We start from the raw sequence: 23,670 nt of genomic DNA on the forward strand, positions 1-23,670 counted from the left end.
ACCCCAGGTAACACCAGAATAATTGGCCAACGCTCGCCGTGTGCATTCTTTCTAACAAATCTCTGATATGTGATATGTCTTTTGCCACATTGTCCAATTGTATCCTAACTCTAAGGTTTAAGGAGCCCACAACTGAATTCAGTTTAAATTAAGGTTGTCTGTTTCCTTTGTTACATCAAAGCGTAAAGGAAACTTCCTGGAGGGAATGTTACAAAAATACCCTCACTGCAAATCACTGCAGTGGAAGGCAGGAGAGGGTCTCAGTAAGCAACTGTAATGAACAGCAGCCTCTGGACATACTGTCAAAAATGTCATCTTCTGATGGCACCTACCCTGGTTTATTCTCAGTTCATTATTTCTCAGTCTCCGGCGGAGACAGAATTGAATTTCAGGGAACCTCAGAACCAGTCATGCGGGCAGGAAATAAGTAATGAGATCGTAAGGCACTGGCTTTCTTGGGAGGTGTTAACTCGCCTCCAAAAAGAATGAAGAGACCGTTGGACTGACAGTCAAAGAAGCAGGCGCTATTTGGGCCATTCCACACTCTACTGCATTTCTTGAGCAGGGTCCTGCTTGGCTTTCTGACTCAGTCCTACCACTTACAAAATGGAACCACTTCCAGCTGCCCATCCCCTCCTCACAGGGGATATTGGGCCTGCTGGGTATTTGGTTCCGACACACTACTTTAAGCTAACAAGGGTGCGTTTTTGGTAATACTCATGGGTAGCAAATTTTGGCTTCACAAGAAAGTAAAACCTGCAACAAACAAGTAGAAAGGGAGGCCTTCAAATGATTTATCTCCCTCTCTCTGAGTCCCTGAGCTCTGCCTCTCTCTGTGTGTTTATGGCATTCCATCCTCCCTCAGAACCCCTGCTTGCTCTGCTCCAGCACGCACAAGCCAAGGCAGATTTGTCATAAAGTTAATGGAGCTTAAGTGTCAGGATCCCTCACTTGCAAAACCTCTTCCAAGTAAGTATTTTATATCCTACTTTGTTTTGTATATATTCTTTTCCTGCAGAGGACCCTGTGTTTTATATGCCTCAGAAATTGGAGTCTGCTCCTGTCCACTGTCAGAGCTCACACAATTCATGTTTTACATAATTTTCCTTTATTCTACACAGTCCCAAATGTAAATGGCCCCCACACCTGGACCCTAAAAGAAACTGGCTAGACAGCATTTTTGTTTTTTAAATAAACAGAGTTTATATTTTAGAGACGTTTTAGGTTTATAGAGCTATCGAGCTGAAAATACAGCAAGTTCCTAGATCTTCTACATGTATTTCCCCTTTTGTTAACATCTTGCATTGATATGGTGCATATCTACTATGCTGTGAATGTGTCTCCTACAAATTTGTATGTTGAAATTTTAACTACTAAGGTGATGGTATTACAAGGTGGGAACTTTGGGAGGTGATTAGGTCAGAGGGATGGATCCCCAGGAATGGGATTAGTGCCCTTATAAAAAGGGCCTGAGAGAGACCCCTTGACCTTCTACCGTGTGAGCACACAACAAGAATGCATCATCTGTGAACAAGGAAACAGACACTCACCAGACACAGAATCTGCCTGCACATTGATCTTGGACTTCCCAGTCTTTCAGAACTGTGAGAAATAAATTTCTGTTGTTTATAAGCTACCCAATTTACAGTATTTTCTTATAGGAAAATGAATATGCTGAGATAATTTCTTACAATTGATGAACAATTATTAATATATTATTATTAACAGAAGTCCAGAGTTTATGTTAGGGTTCACTCTCTGTGTTTTATAAAGAGTTTTCATGCCTCAATTTCAAGCACCTAGAAGATAAAATCGAATGGGCTTCACTGAGTAGGCGTTTACCACAGTTAGAAGGTGAGACCATACAGCTTGTTGCCCACTCAGCAGGGCTGAGAACAGGTTCTGGAGTCAGGAGCTTGGCTGTAACTGAGTAAGTGATGGGCAGGCTGTGTTCTGGGCTGGAATTTCAAAGGAGGATCTACTACAGAAAAATGGACCAAATTATACATAAGAAAAGTATTGTCAATCTGTGTAAGAAGAGCATTAACAGATTAACAGAGGATGCTATTATCACACTACTTTCTCTTTCAACGCGTTTAAAAGAATTTTTATTCCACCATCCATTATTATCTAAATGAGTCAAAATTATTTTTAAGGAGGGCATCTGCTTGACGCCCTTCTTAAGATCTTTAGATTTGCCTTTTAAAGTCAAGATCTTTAGCTTTTCCCAGCTACTGGAAAAGATGATGACAATTCCATGCTCAAGTTTAGAGGGTAATGGAGGAGATAATGAAACTGGCCTAATTTCCCTGTAGAACTGATGTTTGTGGTCTTTCTGAATAAACATAGAAATTGACCCTCCTGGTCTTAAAACTTGAAACTTACCTTTCTTAGGAAACTGACCATCAGTCCTCCCAGATAGTATCAAGTAACTGAAACTCACCAGATCAGTAATGCAGACAACTCCTCTTCCTTACACCCCTCTAATTCCTGTTTTCCTGTATGATATGGTTTGGCTGTGTGTCCCTACTCAAATCTCATGTTGAATTGTAATTCCCAGTGTTGGGGAAGGGAGTGCGTGGGAGGTGACTGGATCATGCAGTGGACTTCCCCCTTGCTGTTCTCATGATAGTGAGTGAGTTCTCATGAGATCTGGTTGTTTGAAAGCGTGTAGCAACTCCCCCTTTGCCTTCTCTCTCCTGCCACCATCTGAAGATGTGCTTGCTTCCCCTTGGCCCTTCTGCCATAATTGTAAGTTTCCTGAGGCTTCCCCAACAATGCTTCCTGCATAGCCTGTGGAACTGGGACCCAATTAAGCCTCTTTTCTTTATCAATTACCCTGTCTCAGGTAGTTCTTATTTTATTTCTTTCTTTATTCATTTTTTGAGACAGAGTCTCACTCTGTTGCCCAGGATGGAGTGCAGTGGCATGATCTCAGCTGACTGTAGCCTCCATCTCCTGGGTGCAAGCAAGTCTTCCTCAGCCTCCCAAGTAGCTGGGACTGACTACAGGCACCCACCACCAAACCCAGTTTTTGTATTCTTAGTAGAGATGGAGTTTTACCATATTGGCCAGGTTACTCTCAAACTCCTGACCTCAAATGATTCACCTGTCTTGGCCTCCCAAAGTGCTGGAATTACAGGCATGAGCCACCGTGCCTGGCTCGGTAGTTCTTTATAGCAATGTGAGAATAAACTAACACAGTGTATGTAGCTACATTCCTTCCCTGCTATATAAACCCCCAATTTGAGACTTACATCCCATCTGCTTGGCAGCCACACCCAATTAAAGCCTTCTTCTCTGGTAATACTCATTCTCTCAGTGATCAGCTTTCTGTGTGGTGAGCAGCAGGACCCTGGCATTTTGGTAACACTAATGGCATTTTGCATTGTCTCTCACTCCGCCCAGTGCCAGAGTGACTCAGTAAAATATACTTATGAGCAGCACAGTTCAGGACAAAGCCTCCTTCCTTTCTGATCAGAAAAGGGCACACAGCTGACCCCTGGGATATATTTACTCTCCTCTGTGGTAGATAGAAGAACAACCTCCCAAGATGTCCACATTGTAATCCTCAGAACCTGTGACTATGTTAGGTTATGTAGCAAGGGAGAATTAAGGTTACGGATGAAATTAAAGTTGCCAATCAGCTGGATTTAAGATATAGAGATTATCCTGGATTACTTGAGTGGCCCCTATAATCACAAGACTCCTTAAAAGTGGAAGAGGGAGGCAGAAGAAGTCAGTGTCAGAGTGATGCAACATGAGAAAAACTTGGCCAACCATTGCTGGTTTTAAAGTTGAGCGGGGTCCACGAGTGAAATAATGTGGTACCTCTAGAAGCTGGAAGAGTCAAGAAAATTTATAATGCCATAGAGTACTCCAGAATGAATCCAGTCATGCCAATACCTTAATTTTAAGCCCAGTGAGACCACATCAGACTTCTCACCCCTAGAACTATAAGATAATTTGTGTTGTTTTAAGCCACTAAATCTGTTGTACTTTGTTACAGCAGCAAAAGGAAACTAACACAGTCTCCAGTATTTTATTGTTACTACTACCATTGGTTTCCTCCTGTGGGGTGAGGCAGTAAGATTCCTGAGGGCAGGGACCCAGAATCTCAGTACATTGCTCTGCACACATCAAGCTTTTAAGACTTAGGAACTGAGTCCTAACCTCCACCTAAATGCGGACCAACACAAAATGAGTATGTGGGAAGCACTCTTTAATTTCGTTATTACCAACTTTGTCCATTTCCCCAAATGTTTTCATTGGAATTTCTGAACACTGATATAAGAGGGAAGAAACTGAGATTTAAAATTCTCCTTTCACGAGACTGCTCATCCATCCTGCCAATGTATTGGAATTTAGCAGATTGAATTATTTGTGACAGCTGGTGTGAAGAAGATGTTTAGTCCTAGTCAGCTTCAAAACATGCAGGCCCACAGTGATAGAAATTCAGTTCAAAAAAGAGTTATGTCTGATGTGATGTCTTTAAACTCAAGGAAAATAATGGCACAGGTGGACAGTAATACACTATAATATTTTTTAAATTATAAAATGAAATGAACCCAGAGGAAACCTAATGTAATGCCTAACTCAGCGAGGCAAACTACAGATATTCTAATCGTAAGGAAAGAAGAAATGTTTGGTTTATTTTGATAGACTTTAATACTCAACATACTGTTCGTCATGTAAGTTACACAAATTTAAAAGGCTAAGGATAAGCTATGCAGATTCTGAGGAGTTCCCGGTACCATGGAATCCATCAAGAAATGCCTTTGTAGGCCGGGCGCGGTGGCTCAAGCCTGTAATCCCAGCACTTTGGGAGGCCGAGGCAGGTGGATCACGAGGTCAAGAGATCGAGACCATCCTGGTCAACATGGTGAAACCCCGTCTCTACTAAAAATACAAAAAATTAGCTGGGCGTGGTGGCACATGCCTGTAATCCCAGCTACTCGGGAGGCTGAGGCAGGAGAATTGCCTGAACCCAGGAGGCGGAGGTTGCGGTGAGCCGAGATCGCGCCATTGCACTCCAGCCTGGGTAACAAGAGCGAAACTCCGTCTCAAAAAAAAAAAAAAAAAAAAAAAAAAGAAATGCCTTTGTAGCCTCAACGTTTATAAAAGGATAGTCTGAGAGTTGGATATTATGATTAAGGAGATGCTCTTCTTCCAGGGTTTGGTGTACTGAAAATGACTATAATTCTAACTACTTCTAAATGGTTTATGGCTTTCAACTGAGATTTCTAGTTTCCAGGCCAGACTTACCCAATTTAAAAAAAAGGGAAAGTGCTATATGCGCTAGACAGAGTGGGCCAATCTGCTTTCCACTACCAAAAATGTCAGCCTCTATCAAAGTCTCTGGAATTTAAAAAAAAAAATTCCCCAGAGGGTTTTCAGCTTTGACTAAAGCTTGAATACATGAAAGTTATGTTTCACTACTCAGCATACCATGTTCCTTCTTCTATGCTAAGTGTGGATTCGTAGTGAGTTCTTCTAAATACCTAGTTCTCAATAGCCTCCTGTTCTTGATTGAGTTGTGTCCCCACAAAAAAACATGTTGAAGCCCTAACCCCCAATTCAAGTATGTGAATTCATTTGGAAATAGGGTGTTTGCAGATGTAACCAAGTTAAGATGAGGTCGTACTGGATTAGAATGGACCCTAGTTCCAGTGACTGCTGTCACGTGAAGGCCCTGTGAAGACGGGGACACAGAGCATGCAGGCAGAATGCCACGTGATGGTGGGAGAGATTTGGAGTCCCGCATCAGCAAGCCAGAGAGCACCAAGAATTGCTGGCAACCACCAGAAGCTGGGGGAGAGGTATGGAACAGATTCTCCCTCGGGGTTCCAGAATGATCCAACCTTGTCAACACCTTGATTTTGGACTTCTAGCCTCTATAATTGAGAAAGAATACATTTCTGTTGTGTGAAGCCATACAGTTTGTGGTCATTTTTTACGGCAGCCCTAGGAAACGAATACCCTTTCTGCTAGGTATCACTTCCAAATTAGATCACTGCTTTTTGCTTAAAGGTGGTTTTCCTTTCCAGAAAAGTCCTCAGAGGAAATTATTATTGTTACTCTCAGTGAAAGTGGAGATCTCTTATGTAACTGCTGACAAACCAGTAAGGTCATGGATCCACACTGTTCTTAACGCCAACACACACAGAGTGCAGTTGCTAGAGCCCAAAGAAAAAAATGTGGGCCAACCACAAAGACTGATTTTAACCACATTCGCAAGTCTTCCAGCCTCAGATTAACAGTGCACAGTCCATTATGAAGAGACGTTTTTCATCGCCATAGATTTGTGAACGTATCACGTACCCATAGCATACTATGAATCAAGGCATATTGTCAATATTCACAAAAAGGAGTTAAGACAGTCACCAAGGCTCAAATTTCTCTTTGAAGTATTATATTTTAAAACAAAACCAAGTTTGCTTGTTTCAAATTTTTAATTTGCTCTAACTGGTGTCGTTAGGACTTGGCTTGTGTGTTTACCTTGGGCTGTACCAATCTGTCTGTTCCAAGGATCTTCTTTCAAGATGTGACTTGCAGCCTGTAGGAGACACATTAAAAAGAGGAATGTATAAGGTTTTGCAAATTCTTTAGTAGCAAATCTGCAAAATTGGAGAGAGGACTGGGCTCCACCCAGCAACTAGGGAGTCAGGGGCTAGGCCTGCTTCAGAGCACAGCAGGAGGGTCCATTGATTCTATGGTGCTTTCAATTCATGTCTTACTTAAAAGGACTTACTCAAAAGACTTTTCCCATCCACACCAGTGCTGGAGACTCAGCGAAGACACCTCTATGAACCCAGACTTGTGCAATAGTGAGTCTGGAAATGGTGCCCATGTCGACTACAGAGGGCCTCCAAGTCGGCCTTGACCTCTGTCCTCAACAACAGTCACTCATTTCCAGTGCTGCGTGGAATATCCAAATCTCTCTCTCCTCTTAAAAAAAAAACCAAACCCCCCAAAAGAAAATTTGTTTTGACCTAATCTGCCTTACAGTTAGGAACTCTCTTTCCTGCTTTCAGAGGTTCTTTGTGAAAGATAAGCCCATACTCTCCCACCTCTTGTTTACTCTTCAATCCATGGTAATCTGGCTTTCCAGAAAACTCTCAATTCATCATTCCGCAGTGGCCCTCACCAGCATTGACAAAGCTTCCTGTTGAGGAAAAGAATCAAACTCTGTTAAAATATATGAAGAGATTTATGTTAGGACCAAGTCCTAAGAATATGTGCCCAAGGCAGTTGGTCTGCAGCTTGGCTTTATACATTTCAAAGAGACATAAGACATCAGTCAGTATATGTTAAGTGCATGTTTTGGGGTTGGAGGGGTGAGGAGGGAGGTTTCAGGTCATAGGTGAATTCAAAGATTTTTGATTAGCAATTGGTTGAAAGAGTAAAGGTAGTATCTAAAGAACTGGAATCACAGAAGGGAGTGTCTGGGTTTAAGATAAGGGGATGTGGAAGCCAAGGATCTAATTATGCAGATGAAGCCTCCAGGTAGCAGGCTTCAGAGAACAGACTGTAAATGTTTCTTATCAGACTTTAAAGGGTGCCAGACTCTTAGTTAATTCTCTCCTGGATCACAGAAAAGACCTGGAAATGGAAGGTGATTTTCTATAGAATGTAGATTTTCCCCATAAGATACAATTTGCAGGGCTATTTCAAAATATGTCAAAGAAATATGTTATCAGGTAAAATACTTTGATTTATTTCAGGGGCTGCTGTCTGTCATGCTGGTATCTTATTGCTACAAGGAGTTTATTTTGTCAGTCCTAAGATTGCTATTTTAATGTTAATGCTGGTTAGTCATGCCTGAATTCCACAGGGAGGAGGGTACAATGAGGTATGTCCAGCCCTTTCTTCCCATCGTGGCCTGAACTGGTTTTTCATGATTCTTTGGAATGGCCTTGGCAGAGATGGGGTGGTCCATCAGTCAGTTGGAAGGGATTCGAATTTTATTTTTGGTTTACATTCCCTAGTTACCAAACCAAAAGGGCAAGTTTAGTCCTGATCTCACCTGTCTTCTCTGTGGCACTGAATCACCTTCTCCTGGACAATTTCTCCTCCTGGGCATTCGAGGCACCGCTTCTCTCTGATCTGATTGTCACGTATGACATCGCTGCATAGCCTCTCTGGTATTGAAGCAGGACATTTTCTTGACCCCTTTGTGGGACTCAAGACAGGGGTGTCTTGTTTACTCAGCACACCCCTGTCTACCCCTCGCAGAAGGGAAAATACAAATGAACAAGTACAGGAACTGGAGGGAGCACTTCTGAGTGCTGGCAGGAACAAACTCCGCTTACTCAGCTCGCCACACTCAACCCCTTGTGGGGTGAAGACAGTAGGTGAGCAAGTATGAGACCTGGCCAGCCGCTTTGGGGCACTGGCGGGGCAAATTCCGTGCAGGCCCCATGGCAGCATCTAGCTGGGGCTACCTGAGACCCCCAAAGCCCCAGAGGGCATGTCACAGTGTCCTTCAGTTCTGCCATCCACTGATGGCTTAGTGTTAACAGTTCAGTGGGCCCTTTGCCTCGTCACATGAGGCGGCTGCCCACCACCACTAAGGGCAAAGAGCCAGTGTGACAGTACTTTCTTGGTTATCTGCAGTCACGGCTCTGAAGCTCTTGTCTGGCTTCAGGAAAAACGAGATTGCTTGAACAAGTTGAAGGATGGTGAATGGGGAGGATTTTATTGAACAATCGAAGTGGCTCTCAGCAGGAAGGGGAACTAGAAAGGAGATGGGGTGGACAGGTAATCTTCCCCTTAAGGCCAGCCATCTCTGGCCAGACTTGTCTGTGAAGTCAGCCATTAAGCCATCCCTCCAAAGTCAAGCCGCTTCTCTCCGACATCCAGTCACTTCTCTTCTCTCCATCTGAGTCTGGGGTCTTTATAGGCACAGGATCAGAGGTAGGGCAGGTCATGGGTAGTTTAGGAAAAGGTAACATTCAGGAGGGAAAATGGATAGAAGTTCTCACTTTGGGCCGTGGGTTTTAGGCTTTTCAGCTTAAAAGTCGAGTTTTGCCAGGGATCCGCCCCTGTCTGCCTGGAATTTCTCTGCCCCCTGCCTCTATCATTTTATTAGTATCTTTTTTGATATGATATCTTGTACAATTTTGTGACTCTCCTCTCTTGCTATGAACTATTTCTGGATGTCCTCATCTAAACCTATAGCTTTAATCAAATCTAATTCAACTGACTACATGTCTTCCATTAGCTCCAGACCCAAGTGTCTCTGGCTGTCAACTGGATATGTCCACAGTAATATTCAAGGTGCAACTCTAAAATCATCATACTTGAAGATGATACCATCTCTTTCTACTTCCCACTGATCCTTTTCCCATGAGTCCTGTCTCAGAAATTGTTCCAGGCAACGTGGATAAGGCAATGAATGAAATAGTCAAAGCTCCTACCAATTGGAGTTTTATTCTAGTTGGGAGAGATGAAAAACAAATGGGTAAATAAGCATGTAAAACTGTAACTCTCTAGTGGGTTCACCTTGCCCGCTTCCTAGACAGAGCTAGTTTATCAAGGCAGAGGGACTGCAATAAAGAAAGGGCCTTTCACCCAGAGCTGGCTGTTTGGGAGTTTTATTATTACTCAAATCAGTCTCCCCAAGAATTTGGGAGTTGGAGTTTTTAAGGATAAGTTGGTAAGTAGGAGCCAGTGAGTTGAGAGTGCTGATTGCTTGGGTTAGAGATGAAATATGGAGTTGAAGCTGTCCTCTTACGCTGAGTCAGCTCCTCGGTAGGAGCCACAAGATCAGGTAAACCAGTTTATTTATCCATCAAATGCAGAGTTTGCAAAATATCTCAAGCCCTGGTCTTAGGTTTTACAACAGTGTTGTTATCCCCAGGAACAATGTGTGGAGGGTCAGAATCTTGTAGCCTCCAAACTGCCAAACTGCTTGACTCCTAAAGCCATGACTTCTAATCTTTTGGCTAATTTTGTTACACTAGAGTGCTGCAAAAGCACTCTAGTCCCCAGGAAGGAAAGGAGATTGTTTTTGGAAAGGGCTGTTATCATCTTTGTTTCAAAGTTAAACTATAAACTAAGTTCCTCCCAAAGTTAATTTGGCCTACATCCGTGAGTGAACAACCACAGCTTGGAGTTTAGAAGAAAAACAAAGTTAATTAGGTCGGCTCTCTTTCAGTGCAATAATTTTCTCAGTCATAATTCTGCAATGGCAGTTTCAAAACATCATGTGGGGAATTGCCAGGGAAAAACAAGGAGCAAAATAAATGGATTGAGAGGGGTAGAGGACTGTGTTTTATGTAGCTGGTGAGGGAAGCCCTTCTTGCTGTTGAGGTGATGTTTGAGAAGAGGGCTGAAACAATGGAGGGCGGGAGCCAGGTGAAGATCCATCCAGGAGGACTATTCCAGGCAGAGGCCCTAGGGCGAGAGCCTGTCAGGTTGGTTTGATTTGTAGCAGCAAGGAGCTCTGGGTGATTGTGTTACCAGAAAGAGGTCCCAATTCAGACCCCAAGAGCGGGTTCTGGGTTCTTGGATCTTGTGCAAGAAAATGAATGGTGAGTCCACAGAGAAAAGTGAAGGAGGTATTAGACAAGTAAAGACATGAAAGAATGGCTACTTTATAGGCAAAGCAGCCCCAAGGAATGCTGGTTGGCTATTTATATGGTTATTTGTTGATAGATGCTAAACAGTGGGTGGATTATTCATGAGATTTCAGGAAAGGGGTGAGGAATTCCCAAAACTGAGGGTTCCTTTCCTTTTTAGACTATGTAGAGTAACTTCTGGACCTTTCCACGGCATTTGTAAACTGTCATGGTACTGATGGGAGTGTCTTTTAACATTCTAATGTATTATAATTAGCATCTAATGAGCAGGGAGAAATATCAGAGGTCTTTGTCATCACCACGTTGGTTTTGGTGGGTTTTGACCCACTTCTTTACCACATCCTGTTTTATCAGTGGGTTTTTTGTGACCTGTATCATGTGCTGACCTCCTATCTCATTCTGTGACTAAGAAAGCCTTACTTCTTTGGATTATACCCAGCAGTTCTCATCCTTATTTTACCCAGCCCCTGTTCCCAATGAAGTCACTGTAGTTCAAATGCCTCTGACAGCTGTGTCAGAACAGAGGTAGGAGAAAAAGGTCAAAGAAATAACATCTCGTTGACTGTAGCAGAAACTTTGGGTTTCATTTTTATTGATACCAGAAGCCACTGTACATATAAACTGACTTATGCTTTAAAACTTTCTTTCTTTCTTTTTTTTTTTTGAGACAAAGTCTGTCTCTGTCACCGAGGCTGGAGTGCAGTGGCGTGATCTCGGCTCACTGCAACCTCCACCTTCTGGGCTCAAGCAGTTCTGCCTCAGCCCCCTGAGTAGCTGGGACTACAGGCACAAACCACCATACTCAGCTAATTATTGTATTTTTAGTAGAGACGGGGTTTCACCCTGTTGGCCAGGCTGGTCTCAAACACCTGACCTCAGGTGATCCACCTGCCTTGGCCTCCCAAAGTGTTGGGATTACAGGCATGAGCTACCGCGCCTGGCCTAAAGCTGTCTTTCTAAATGCCATGTAGAGAAGAGGCTGCAGGGAATGTATCAGTCAGATCCAGTCAAGAATTAGAAACCATCCTAGGTATTTCAGGGCAACCCTGATTGGAGCAAAATAGGAAAAGAGGAATCGTTTCTCCTTCCTCCTACTCTCCTGTCTCCCTATAGGGCCCCATTGTCAGAGATAGCAGGAAGCTAGGGGGCAAAGGAGGGGCGTAGTTTTTCAGAGCAGGCTCCAGAAAGTTTTGTGTCACTTAGGAATGAAATAAAATGCACGTCAAAGAGAAATCCGCTAACAATGAGTTAAATAATTAAGGGTTTTTTTTTTTGGTGTTTTCTTCTTTTCATTATTATTATTTTTGAGATGAATCTGGCTGTGTCACTGAGGCTGGAGTGTAGTGGCACATCTCATCTCACTGCAGCCTCTGCCCCCAGGTTCAAGTGACTCTCATGTCTCCACCTCCTGAGTAGCTGGGACTGCAGATGCACGCCACCACACCAGCTAATTTTTGTGTTTTTAATAGAGGCAGGGTTTCGTCATGTTGGCAAGGTTTGTCTCAAACTCCTGACCTCAAGTGACCTGCCTGCCTCGGCCTCCCAAAGTGCTGGGATTATAGGTGTAAGCCACTGTGCCCAGCCTATGATTATTATTTTTAAGATAAGGTCTTGCTCTGTTGCCCAGGCTGGAGTACAGTGGCACTATCATAGCTCACCGCAGCCTCAAAATCCTGGGTTCAGGTGATCCTCCCAAGTAGCCTACCCTATCGGTGCATACCACCATGCCCAGCTACTTTTATTTATGTATTTATTCATTTATTTTAGCAACAGGATCCCAATGTGCTGCTGGTTCAAGCTGGTCTTGAACTCCTGGCTTCAAATGATCCTCTCATCTTAGCCTCCCTAAGTGCTGAGATTACAGGTGCACCACTGTGCCCAGTGATTTTTATAGAAAGAAATATGGGGGTTGGTGACTGTTAGTGTTGGTTCATTTATTTCCTGGTGTTAGCCCTTGCATCTTTGAGATTCTTTGGCTGCTACAGTTCCAGTTGTCACATTCAGAGCACCTAGACAGAGGAAGGGAAGGCACCAGCTCCCAGAAACCCTTGATCCTAATTTTGTTGACCGCTCATTGACCACAATCGTGTCACATGGCCACCCTTAGCTGCAAAGAAGAATGGGGAGGTGAGTGCTAACTTTTCTTGCTTCTCTAGTGGATGTTGGCAAGGGAAAAGGAGGTAGTACATTGCTGTTGAGGTGGACAGTAGCGGCTACTGTCTTATCTAAGGGGAGTCAAGCTTTAGAATCGATCTGGATAAGAGTAGAGAATGCTGTGAAGGATTCAATAAACAGAGTTCTTTAAAGATGTTCCTTAAGTAAAAGAAGCTTCTACTAGGATCTGACCACTGCAGTAGAAGCTAGCCCCCACTCGTGGCTGAAGCACAAGTGAAATTGAGGCTGAATTGAGGTGTGCTGTACGTATGAAGTATGCACCAGTTCCCAAATCATAGTGTGTAGAAAAATAACTTAAAGTGTGTTAACAAGAATTTGTTATGCTGATTACATGTTGAAATGATGATACTTTGGATATACTATAAACATTTATTTCATCTGCTTTTTAAACTTTGTTTAATGGGGCTTTGAGATAAATTATGCATGTGGCTTGTTTAGTATGTCTGTTAGATTGTCTTGCACTAGATTATTGAATGATCCTTTCTTTCTCTAAAGAGAGCCTCTGTTAACCTGCCTCTAAACCAACTTTTCCTCTTCTAAGAGTGCTAATTGTCATGGTTTTCTAAGTCTGGGCAGAACAGCCTTTCCCATGACCTGATAGCTCCAAGGGCACATTCTAGTGATGGGTTGAAAAAACAAGACAAATTCCTTTGCCAAGAAACCTGCCACGACCATTATGTATATTTCAACCGGAGGTAGATAAGAATGAGTATAATAAGGAAAAGATTTCAGACAGGGATCAAATTATTCCATATCAGTAGTACCCCGAGGCTATCAAATGAGACAATTTGAATAATTGGTTGGAGCAGGGAGCCCAATTTAAATTAGTCCTTTATTTAATACGTAACTTTTTTTTTTTTTTTCCTGGAAGCAAGGAATCATGCAATTCCAATTCTGCTCCATCCTTTTTCATGACTTTATATTAAAAATATCCTCAGTGGCTGATGAAAAAAATGAATGAATTGGAATATGAAATCTACAGCCAATCTGTGATATGTCCTAATCCTAAGAACCTATTAATATGTTACCTTAAAAGTGCTAAGGGCCTCATGGATGTGATTAAGTTAAGAGCTTTGAGATGGGGAGATTATCTTGGATTATTCAGGAAGGTCCACTGTAATCTCCTTGGTCCTTAATGCAGAAAACTTTTCTTAGCTGGAGTAGAAATCAAGTGACGAGACATTAAGGGCTTTGAGGATAAAGGAAGAGGCCGAGAGCCAAGGAATGTGAGTGGTGTGATGGTTAATACTGAGTGTTAACTTGATCGGACTGAGGCATACAAAGTATTAATCCTGGGTTTGTCTGTGTAGGTGTTGCCAAAAGAGATTAACATTTGAGTCAGTGGGCTGGGGAAGGCACATCCACTGTTAATCAGTGGGAAAAATCTAATCAGCTGCCAGCAAATATAAAACTGGCAGAAAATCGTGAAAATACGACATGGCCTAGCCTCCCAGCCAACATAGGACTCCAAGTTCTTCAGTTTTGGGACTCAGGCTGGCTCTCCTTGCTCCTCAGCTTGCAGACAGTCTATTGTGGGACCTTGTGATCATGTAAGTTAATACTTAATAAACTCCCAGATATATATATCAACTGGCAAAAAGACCCTAAATATTCTTTTGTCTTCTTGCAGATCTGAAAGATGAATGTTGATAGAAACGTTGGTAACAAATGGATATCTCTTCTACCATTTTTCCCCAATTACGTTGTTCTAGTTGTCTGTGATTCTTATTGTCAGCGCAGTGCAGTGCTGAATTTTCAAATAAAGTCTTGCTTATGAGGCTGGCAGTATTTCATTATTTATGACTTCGTTCAACTTCATCTAGTCTAAACACAAAGTAGATATAAGTTGTGTTTTTCTGTTGCTGACAGCAAAATTCTCTTGCATGAACATATTTCTTTACCCAGACAAAAGATGTTGAGCAAGGCGTGATAGTTTTTGCACAGTACAGTTGAGGAGGATCGAGAGAATGACTGCTGCAATATAAGTAAGAAACTAAGAAAAAACTCAAGGCAAAGGAACCCAGTCTATAAGCTGGTAAAACTGGGATATAAACATGAAAATTAAAAAGATACATCTTTTGGGCCAGGTGTGGTGGCTCATGCCTGTAATCCCAGCATTTTAGGAGGCTGAGGTGGGCAGATAAGGAGGTCAGGAGATCAAGACCATTCTGGTTAATGTGATGAAGCCCCATCTTTACTAAAAATACAAAAAGTTAGCCAGGTATGGTGGCAGACACCTGTAGTCCCTATTCAAGAGGCCGAGGCAGGAGAATCACTTGAACCCGGGAGACGGAGGTTGTAGTGAGCCGAGATTGCACCATTGCACTCTAGCCTGGACCACAAGAGCAAAACTCCACCTGGAAAAAAAAAAAAAAAAGAATATTTAGGGTCTTTGTTAATATAACCCAGAGTCCTTAAGTCTCCCTGCCATTAAGAATGAGTCCAGATCAAAGAACTCAAAGTGCATGCATATAAATGTGGGTATCTAGCATACTCACCTATAATTTTGAGGAGTCCCAGATCCGACTCCTGCTCCAATCCTCTCTTTCATCATTTTGGGCCATCTGACTCTATCTCTTTATGCTGCTTCAGGTCTGTCCAATCTGCCTTGTTCTCGTGCTTTAAAACATGACCCACTAACACAAGGCTATTGCATATGAAGGACTAGGATAAAAGACAATGATTTGCAACAGACAGAATCAGAGCGCACTGGTAATAAATCTCATCCACCATTCTCTGCCCCAAGGACCCTCTCTCTGGTTGTCTCTTCTCCAGCATCTCATTCTTTCATCATGTTCCTTCAGCCTATTTCTGCTCTGGATTCTCTAAGTTCCAGGGATCGGAAACCTAGTCCTTCTGGAGCCTGGTCAAAGAAAGCCCACTTAGCCATTTCCAGCTTAGATCATTCTCCCCATCCCCAGGGAGGGCTCTGTTTAAGTTCATCATGAAGATCCGGTTAGCTCCCTTCCTTCCCTTCCTTCTTCTCTAATCTAGATGAGTCCAGGCCTTTTTGTTTTACAGCCAAAGGGCTCAGTAAGTAGTTTTTCTAAATGAAAACATAAAAATTTCCATGATGTGAATTCTGCTAACCCTACAGGATAAAAATGTGGCTAGTCAGTTGAGGTTTTTTCTTTAATAATAATGTTTTCCTTCCCAGGATATATTTCTCCATCTATTCTAGTTGTGTAAGCCCACAAATAATTGTGTTAATATGAGATGCTGGTTTTAACGAAATGCTGTTGCAGCACATTGGAAAGTGGTCCTACCCATCCAAGAGGGACAGGAAAGTGCTTTTAAGAAGAGAAATGGGCCGGGCGCGGTGGCTCAAGCCTGTAATCCCAGCACTATTGGAGGCCGAGGCGGGTGGATCACGAGGTCAAGAGATCGAGACCATCCTGGTCAACATGGCGAAACCCCGTCTCTACTAAAAATACAAAAAATTAGCTGGGCATGGTGGCACGTGCCTGTAATTCCAGCTACTCAGGAGGCTGAGGCAGGAGAATTGCCTGAACCCAGGAGGCGGAGGTTGCAGTGAGCCGAGATCGCGCCATTGCACTCCAGCCTGGGTAACAAGAGCGAAACTCCGTCTCAAAAAAAAAAAAAAAAAGAAGAGAAATGATTGGGTTAGATGCTAATTGTATGTTATGCTCTGGAGTGATGCCAAAAGGACAGCTTGCAATGAAATTTTTCTTTCCTCTAGCATCACAGAAATGGATAGGGCAACTTCTAAGTGATGTTACGGATTTCTTAATTTCTCTTTACGGTTTAGGGAAATATTTTCAAAATATATGCAGTCTAGAGACTGTTCCATTAGAATCACCTTTATTTTTTCCTTTTTAAAGGTAGCTTCTTGCCCAGGGACTCCCTTGCCCAAATAGATCAGGATCTTCCATGGGGCGTGCTAGTAACATGCATTTTTAAAGCTCCAATGTGATTTCTATGGTTAGCAAGGCTTAAGAACCACATCCAGAATAGTTTCCAAACATAGAGGAAATCCTTGAGTGTTCCAATAAACCTAGGTAGTCCTTGCATTCACGGCTCCCCAGAATAATATTTTAAAACAAGGAGTAAAATAAAGAGTAATTTTAGGCCAGGCATAGTGGCTCATGCCTGCAATTCCAACACTCTTGGAAGTCAAGATGGGAAGATCACTTGAGGCCAGGAGTTGGAGATCAACCTGGACGACATAGTGAGACCTTGTGTCTACAAAAGTGTCAAAAAATCAGCTGGGCATGGTGGCACATACCTGTAGTCCCAGCTACTCAGAAGGTTGAGGTGGGAGTATCACTTGAGTGCAGGGAGTTGAGGCTGCAGTGAGCTGTGATAGCGCCACTGCACTCCAGCCTGGGTGACAGAGTAAGACTCTGTCTCAAGGAGGGGAAAGAAGAATAACTTTACAGTGGCAAAAACCTAACATTTCATCCAGGTGATCACAGTTAACATTAATAGTAGTAAATGATGTTGATAATATATACCTATAATATGATATGATGTGATGAAAATTGCACTTTCCCTCTCTTGCCTTCTCTCCAAAACCCATAATTCTACTCTCACCCTGAGAAAAACAACAGACAAATTTCAGTTGAGGGACACTTTACAAAATACCTGACCAGTACTTCTTCTTTTTTTTTTTTTTTTTTTTTTTGAGACGGAGTTTCGCTCTTGTTACCCAGGCTGGAGTGCAATGGCGCGATCTCGGCTCACTGCAACCTCCGCCTCCTGGGTTCAGGCAATTCTCCTACCTCAGCCTCCTGAGTAGCTGGGATTACAGGCACACGCCACCATGCCCAGCTAATTTTTAGTATTTTTAGTAGAGGCGGGGTTTCACCATGTTGACCAGGATGGTCTCGATCTCTTGACCTCGTGATCCACCCGCCTCGGCCTCCCAAAGTGCTGGGATTACAGGCTTGAGCCACCGCGCCCGGCCAAGTACTTCTTAAATCTGTCAAGGTCATAAAAAATAAAGTTTGAGAACTCACAGCCAAGAGGAGCCTAAAGAGACATGGTGACTAAATGCACTGTGGTCTCCTAGGTGGGATCCTGGAAAAGAAAAAAGACATAAGGTAAAAACTAAATAAATCTAAGGAAAATATTGGCTGGGTACGGTTCACACCTGTAATTCCAGCACTTTGGGAGGCTGAAGCTGAAGGATTGCTTAAGCCCAGGAGTTTGAGACAACCTGGACAAGATAGGGAAACCCCATCTCTACAAATAATAATGATTTTTTTTTAATTAGCAGGATGCAGTGGCACGCACCTGTAGTTCCAGCTACTTAGAAGGCTGAGATGGGAGGATTGCTTAAGCCTGGTAGATCAGAGCTACAGTGAACCATGATGGAACCACTGCACCCCAGCCTGGGCAACAGAGGTGAGACTCTGTCAAAGAAAGAAAGAAGAGGGAGGGAGGGAGGAAGGAAGAAAGGAGGGAAGGGAGGGAGGGAGGGAGGGGAAAACAAGGGAAGGATAAAGGAAGGAAGGAGAGAAAGAAAGGAAAGAGAAAGAAGAAAGAAAGTATTGACTTTAGTTAATAATATTAACATGGGTTCATTAATTATGGCAAATGTACTATATTAATATAAGATGCTAATAATAAAGGAAGCTGGGTGTGGAGGATATGGAAAGTCTGTACTATCTTCACAGCTATCCTGAACACCTATACTTATTCTAAAATAAAAAGTTTATTTTAAAAGTTTTTTTTAAATTGAAAGTTAAGACAGAGCAAGACTAATCTACACTGGTGTTCTTGGCATTCCCTCTGAAAGCCAACTACCTAGTCCATCAATCCAAAATCCATCTCACAGGTTACTATCACTAAAGTAAGAAAATTAATCAAACAATTGACATCAAGATGTATATTACCATTAAGCTTAATTCTTCTACACATTTTACACATAATATTCCCATATTGTAGAATTCCAGAGGGTTCTAATCTCACAAAGTGAGACAGGGGAAAATTATTCCTATAAAACACAGTGTGGATATTTCTAAAAATTATTCTAACTGCTGACTTGTTTATACATTAGAAGTAGAAATTATCCCAATTAAACCTCTAGTGAGCAAAACATACAGAAGACATAGTTAAGTTCAAGCCACTGGTGCTCCATGTTTATTTCTCAAGTGAGTCTACCAGGAATAAAACAAAAGGCTATCCCCTAATGTATCTGGTCCCTATACCAGGAATCTTCTTATAAATGAATTCTGCTTTCACCTTCTCAACAAGCAGGCCATACATGCTCTCCCATCAGTAGTTACCCTGCTCTCTTTCCTCCTCATTGAGTTTCTAGATAATTTGCTCTGCTCCAACCAAGGCCCAACACACCACGACACCTGATTTGATCAATGTATCTACAGATCTCTAACTCTGCTCTCCTTCTCCGTTCCTGTAAAGACCTGGGAGGTTGGTTTTCCTCTTAAATGTAGAAGATAGGGTGGCAGGGGTGGCAGTTGGGGGGAGGTGTGGTTCTTAAAGACCTACCTGTATTGTCTTGCTCAAGGTTTTTTAATCTCTAGAAACTGAGTCCCAGTCATGGTAGCTCAAATAAAGAGATAAGAGTTGGAAGAGTAACTGAAAAGATGCAGAAGTGTCTCAGGTAAACCAAGGCAGGAAGGACGCAGTCTCTTGTTAGGGCACATTGGAAATCCAACCAATCTCTACCACTCAGAGTCACCTGACTGGCTGGCATAGGGTACAATGAGCCAGACTAGGGGAATCACTTGGTGTGGATACCCCTCTCCTTACAGAGACCAAGGTTCACACAGGCTAGCACACTGACACATGGCCAGCACATCTACCTAACAGATAAATGGCCTGTTGTCTTTCTCTACAGGGTCTGGGTAGAAATAGATGCCCTATTTTTATTTCACTTTTTGGAAGGAAATTCACAAGATACGTCAAGAAAGCTGAGTGAGTTCTTCCTTGAGTGACGGGAGAGGTAGCGAAGAACCTATCAAGTTATATAATTCTCCTGCACAGGTTAGGAAAGGTTAGAAACCAGAGGGAATTCCTTTCAACAATTATGTAGCCCCTAGTATGTGACAGGCATTGTGATTAAACAGGCTGATAAAGGGTGTATCAAGGATTGATCTTCTAGGAACTCATGAGTCAATAAGAAGATCATGCTGTAATTGGAAATAAATAATTGTAACAGCAGAGTTCATAGTGTGCCATAACTCAAGCCCTGGGAACTTCAAAAGTGGCAGACTAAGCTCAGAGGTTACCCAGCAGATGGTTCTTACTTTTCTTGTTTTCCAGGGCCCCCTGCTTACCCCTGACTTTTCATTCTCATCCTTTGTCTATCCAGAGGAGTCATCTCCTACTTAGGTAAAGACTGGAAGCATCATCACTTTCTTCTTCTTTTTTTTTTTTTTTTTTTTTTTTTGTGTGTGTGTGTGTGTGTGTGAGATGGAGTCTCACTCTGTCACCCAGAATAGAATGCAGTGGCGCCATCTCAGCTTACTGCAACCTCCACCTCCCTGGTTCAAGTGATTCTCCTGCCTCAGCCTCCCAATAGTTGGGATTACAGACATGCACCACCACACCCAGCTAATTTTTTTGTGTTTTTAGTGCAGATGGGGTTTCACCATGTTATCCAGGCTAGTCTCAAACTCCTGACCTCAAGCGATCCACTTGCTTCGGCCTCCCAAAGTGCTGGGATTACAGGCATGAGCCACCACGTCTGGCCAGCATCATTACTTTCAAAAACAGCAAGTGGAAGGTGGAGAGAAGTGTAGTCCCTAATTTCACTTTTAAGAAAGATGTGTTTCCGGCTCACTAAATTGACAGCCTAAGAATGGACCCTACAACAATTGTCGTAAATGGTGGCTGGATTTCCTAGTGCTATTTGTATCCAATTACCCTTCACGGATAGTAAGATTAATTGAATTCCTTGGTCTGGTTATGAAACCTAATGCCTAATGTCATTTCTCTGGGAAGCTATTCCTCAAGTTAAACCACCAGCTTGCAGCGGGGCTTTTTAGAACCCAGATGGCAAAAGTAGAACTGTCGAGGAAGGTGCAAGCCCAACCACAGACCTGCCCTTCCACACCTGCCAAATACATCTGCAATTCAAGAGGATCAGGAAGTTAACTCTGAGAAGGAGATCATAAGTTACTGTAGCAAATTTTTTTTTTTTTTTTTTTTTTTGAGATGGAGTTTCGCTCTTGTTACCCAGGCTGGAGTACAATGGCGCGATCTTGGCTCACTGCAACCTCCGCCTCCTGGGTTCAGGCAATTCTCCTGCCTCAGCCTCCTGAGTAGCTGGGATTACAGGCACGCGCCACCATACCCAGCTAATTTTTTGTATTTTTAGTAGAGGCGGGGTTTCACCATGTTGACCAGGATGGTCTCGATCTCTTGACCTTGTGATCCACCCGCCTCGGCCTCCCAAAGTGCTGGGATTACAGGCTTGAGCCACCGCGCCCGGCTACTGTAGCAAATTAACTGAATTACAGCTGGAGAATTCCCAAAGGCAAAGGACTTTCTATGCACACATAGATAGATTTCTGTTATTATTTTCATTTTTCACTTATAGGAGTAAAGAAAATTCTTCATTTGTAGGAGTAAAAAAAAGTAGAGAACACAGCTGTGAAAATTATGGATTTACAGTCAATCTTTTCACTAACACTCCAAAAATAATGTTCTAACCAATTTTCATGGATGGAAACAGCTAACATGGAAATAAACTTTCACCGTCTAAGCTGTGAAAGACTTGCTGCTCTCCATCTTGGACCTGCTGAGTTTTTTTTTTTTTTTGGTGCTTTGAGCTACGAACATAAGCAACCAGCCGCCCCTAATACCTAAATTACAAAGTTTACGGGAAATGAAAAATAAACAGGTCAAGAAGGCAAGGCAAAGTCAATCCCACTATGTGTTCATTCAGTTGCTATTAAGTCACTTGCAAATTTTCACTGAGCACTTGCTATTTGCTGGGCACTATAGTTTGGCACTGGAAATAGACTGGTACACAGAAAAGATAAGTTCCTTGTTCAAAGCCTGAAGAAGTAACAGCTAACAGTTACATATGGCTACTAGTTTAAAGGCCCTTTTGAGCATGTTCTTTTTTAATTTTGAATTTTTGAGGGTATATAGTGACTGTATATAATATTCATGAGATGTTTTGATACAGGCATGCAATGCGTAATAATCACATCATGGAGAATGAGGTAACCATCCCCTCCAGCATTTATCCTTGGTGTTACAAACAATTCAATTATACTTTTAATTATTTTTAAATGTCCAATTAACTTATTATTGACTATAGTCACTGATGTGCTATCAAATGGATTTTATTTATTCTATTTTTTATACTGATTACTAAGCATATTATATTAAACTCCTATATTAATTATCTCTATCGAGTAGGTGCCCTTATTATCCCCATTTTAGAGAGGAGGAAACTGAGGCATAATGAGTTTAAAATGGGCCGGGTGCGGTGGCTCACGCCTGTAATCCCAGCACTTTGGGAGGCCGAAGTGGGTGGATCACTTGAGGTCAGGAGTTCAAGACCAGCCTGGCCAACATGGCAAAACCCCTCCTCTACTAAAAATACAAAAATTAGCTGGGTGTGGTGGTATGCACCTGTAATCCCAGCTACTTGGGAGGCTGAGGCAGGAGAATCACTAGAACTCAGGAGGTGGAGGTTGCAGTGAGCCAATCACGTCACTGCACTCCAGCCTGGGTGACAGAGTGAGACTCTGTCTCAAAAAAAAAAAAAAAAAAAAAAAAAAATTTAAAATGATAATCACAATCTCTTTAGTGACTATATAATTTCAAACCAATTTAAAGTCTCTGAAGGTAAGTAGCACCCGTAACTCCTTTCAAACTGTGAATTGTGGGATTATAGATGAGTTTCCTAAGAACAGTTCTGTGGTAAAGGCAGATCTAAAAGATGTGTTATTATGCTGGTGACTTTAGTCCTTGAAAAAAAAAAAACAATCTTCCAGTTGAAAATAGAAGGATTGTGACCCTAGAAATACAGTGCTAAAACTGCATTCTGTCAGGAGTTCAAGACTAGCCTGACCAACATGGAGAAACCCCATCTCAACTAAAACTACAAAATTAGCCGTGCGGCTGGGGTTGGTGGCTCACGCCTGTAATCTCAGCACTTTGGGAGGCCAAGGCAGGCGGATCACCTTAGGTCAGGAGTTCAAGATCAGCCTGGCCAACATGGTGAAACCCTGTCTTTAAAAAAAAAAAAATTAGCCGGGTGGGGTGGCACATGCCTGTAATCCCAACTACTTGGGAGGCTGAGACAGGAGAATTGCTTGAACCCGGCAGGTGGAGGTTTGGTGAGTGGAGATCGCGCTGTTGCACTCCAGCCTGGGCAACAGGAGCGAAACTCCTCCATCTTCAAAAAACCCAAAAACTAAAACAAGCACTGCATTCTGTAGCTCATTCTGCCACTGCTCTGTGATGAAATGTCATGAGAAGTCTTCGTCTTCCATTCTGCCATTGCTCTGTGATGAAATGTCATGAGAAGTCTTGGTCTTCCATCTTCCTGCATTTTGTACAAACATTTCTTGTGAGATTAGTGTCTGAATAAAGCTTCAGCTATTTTCACATGTTATTATAAATAGTGTTCTTTGTAGAAAAATAAAGTTCGTATCATCAGAAAAACCAATCAAAATGATTGAGTTTTGTCCTTTAACAATAATGGGTGGGTACATCTCCCTCTGGCAGCCCAATGGCATGCACTGTTAAGTGAATCAAGCCTTTTCGTCTGGCCATGGAGGACACAGCTTTTCTCCCTTTCGAGCTAATTGGTATCTCAGTCTCAGCACTGTGATCTCATCAGCCAAGCACACTGGAGCAGCTCAAATGCTAATAGTTTTAATGGCAGAGAAATGTACATATGGTTAGCTTACAATTAACGTACACTTTGCTATATTTTTTATGATTGCAAGAAAAAAAAATG

The 23,670-nt window shown here is 42.5% G+C and overlaps 1 pseudogene; it reads right to left on the minus strand.

The window, feature by feature from the left end:
- Positions 1-8,430, minus strand: part of LOC101038466 (uncharacterized) — a 38,050-nt pseudogene extending 29,620 nt beyond the window's left edge.
- Between the last annotated feature and the right edge of the window lie 15,240 nt (positions 8,431-23,670).

Source organism: Saimiri boliviensis, chromosome 18 (assembly GCF_048565385.1).
Source record: "Saimiri boliviensis isolate mSaiBol1 chromosome 18, mSaiBol1.pri, whole genome shotgun sequence".
Taxonomy (NCBI): domain Eukaryota; kingdom Metazoa; phylum Chordata; class Mammalia; order Primates; family Cebidae; genus Saimiri; species Saimiri boliviensis.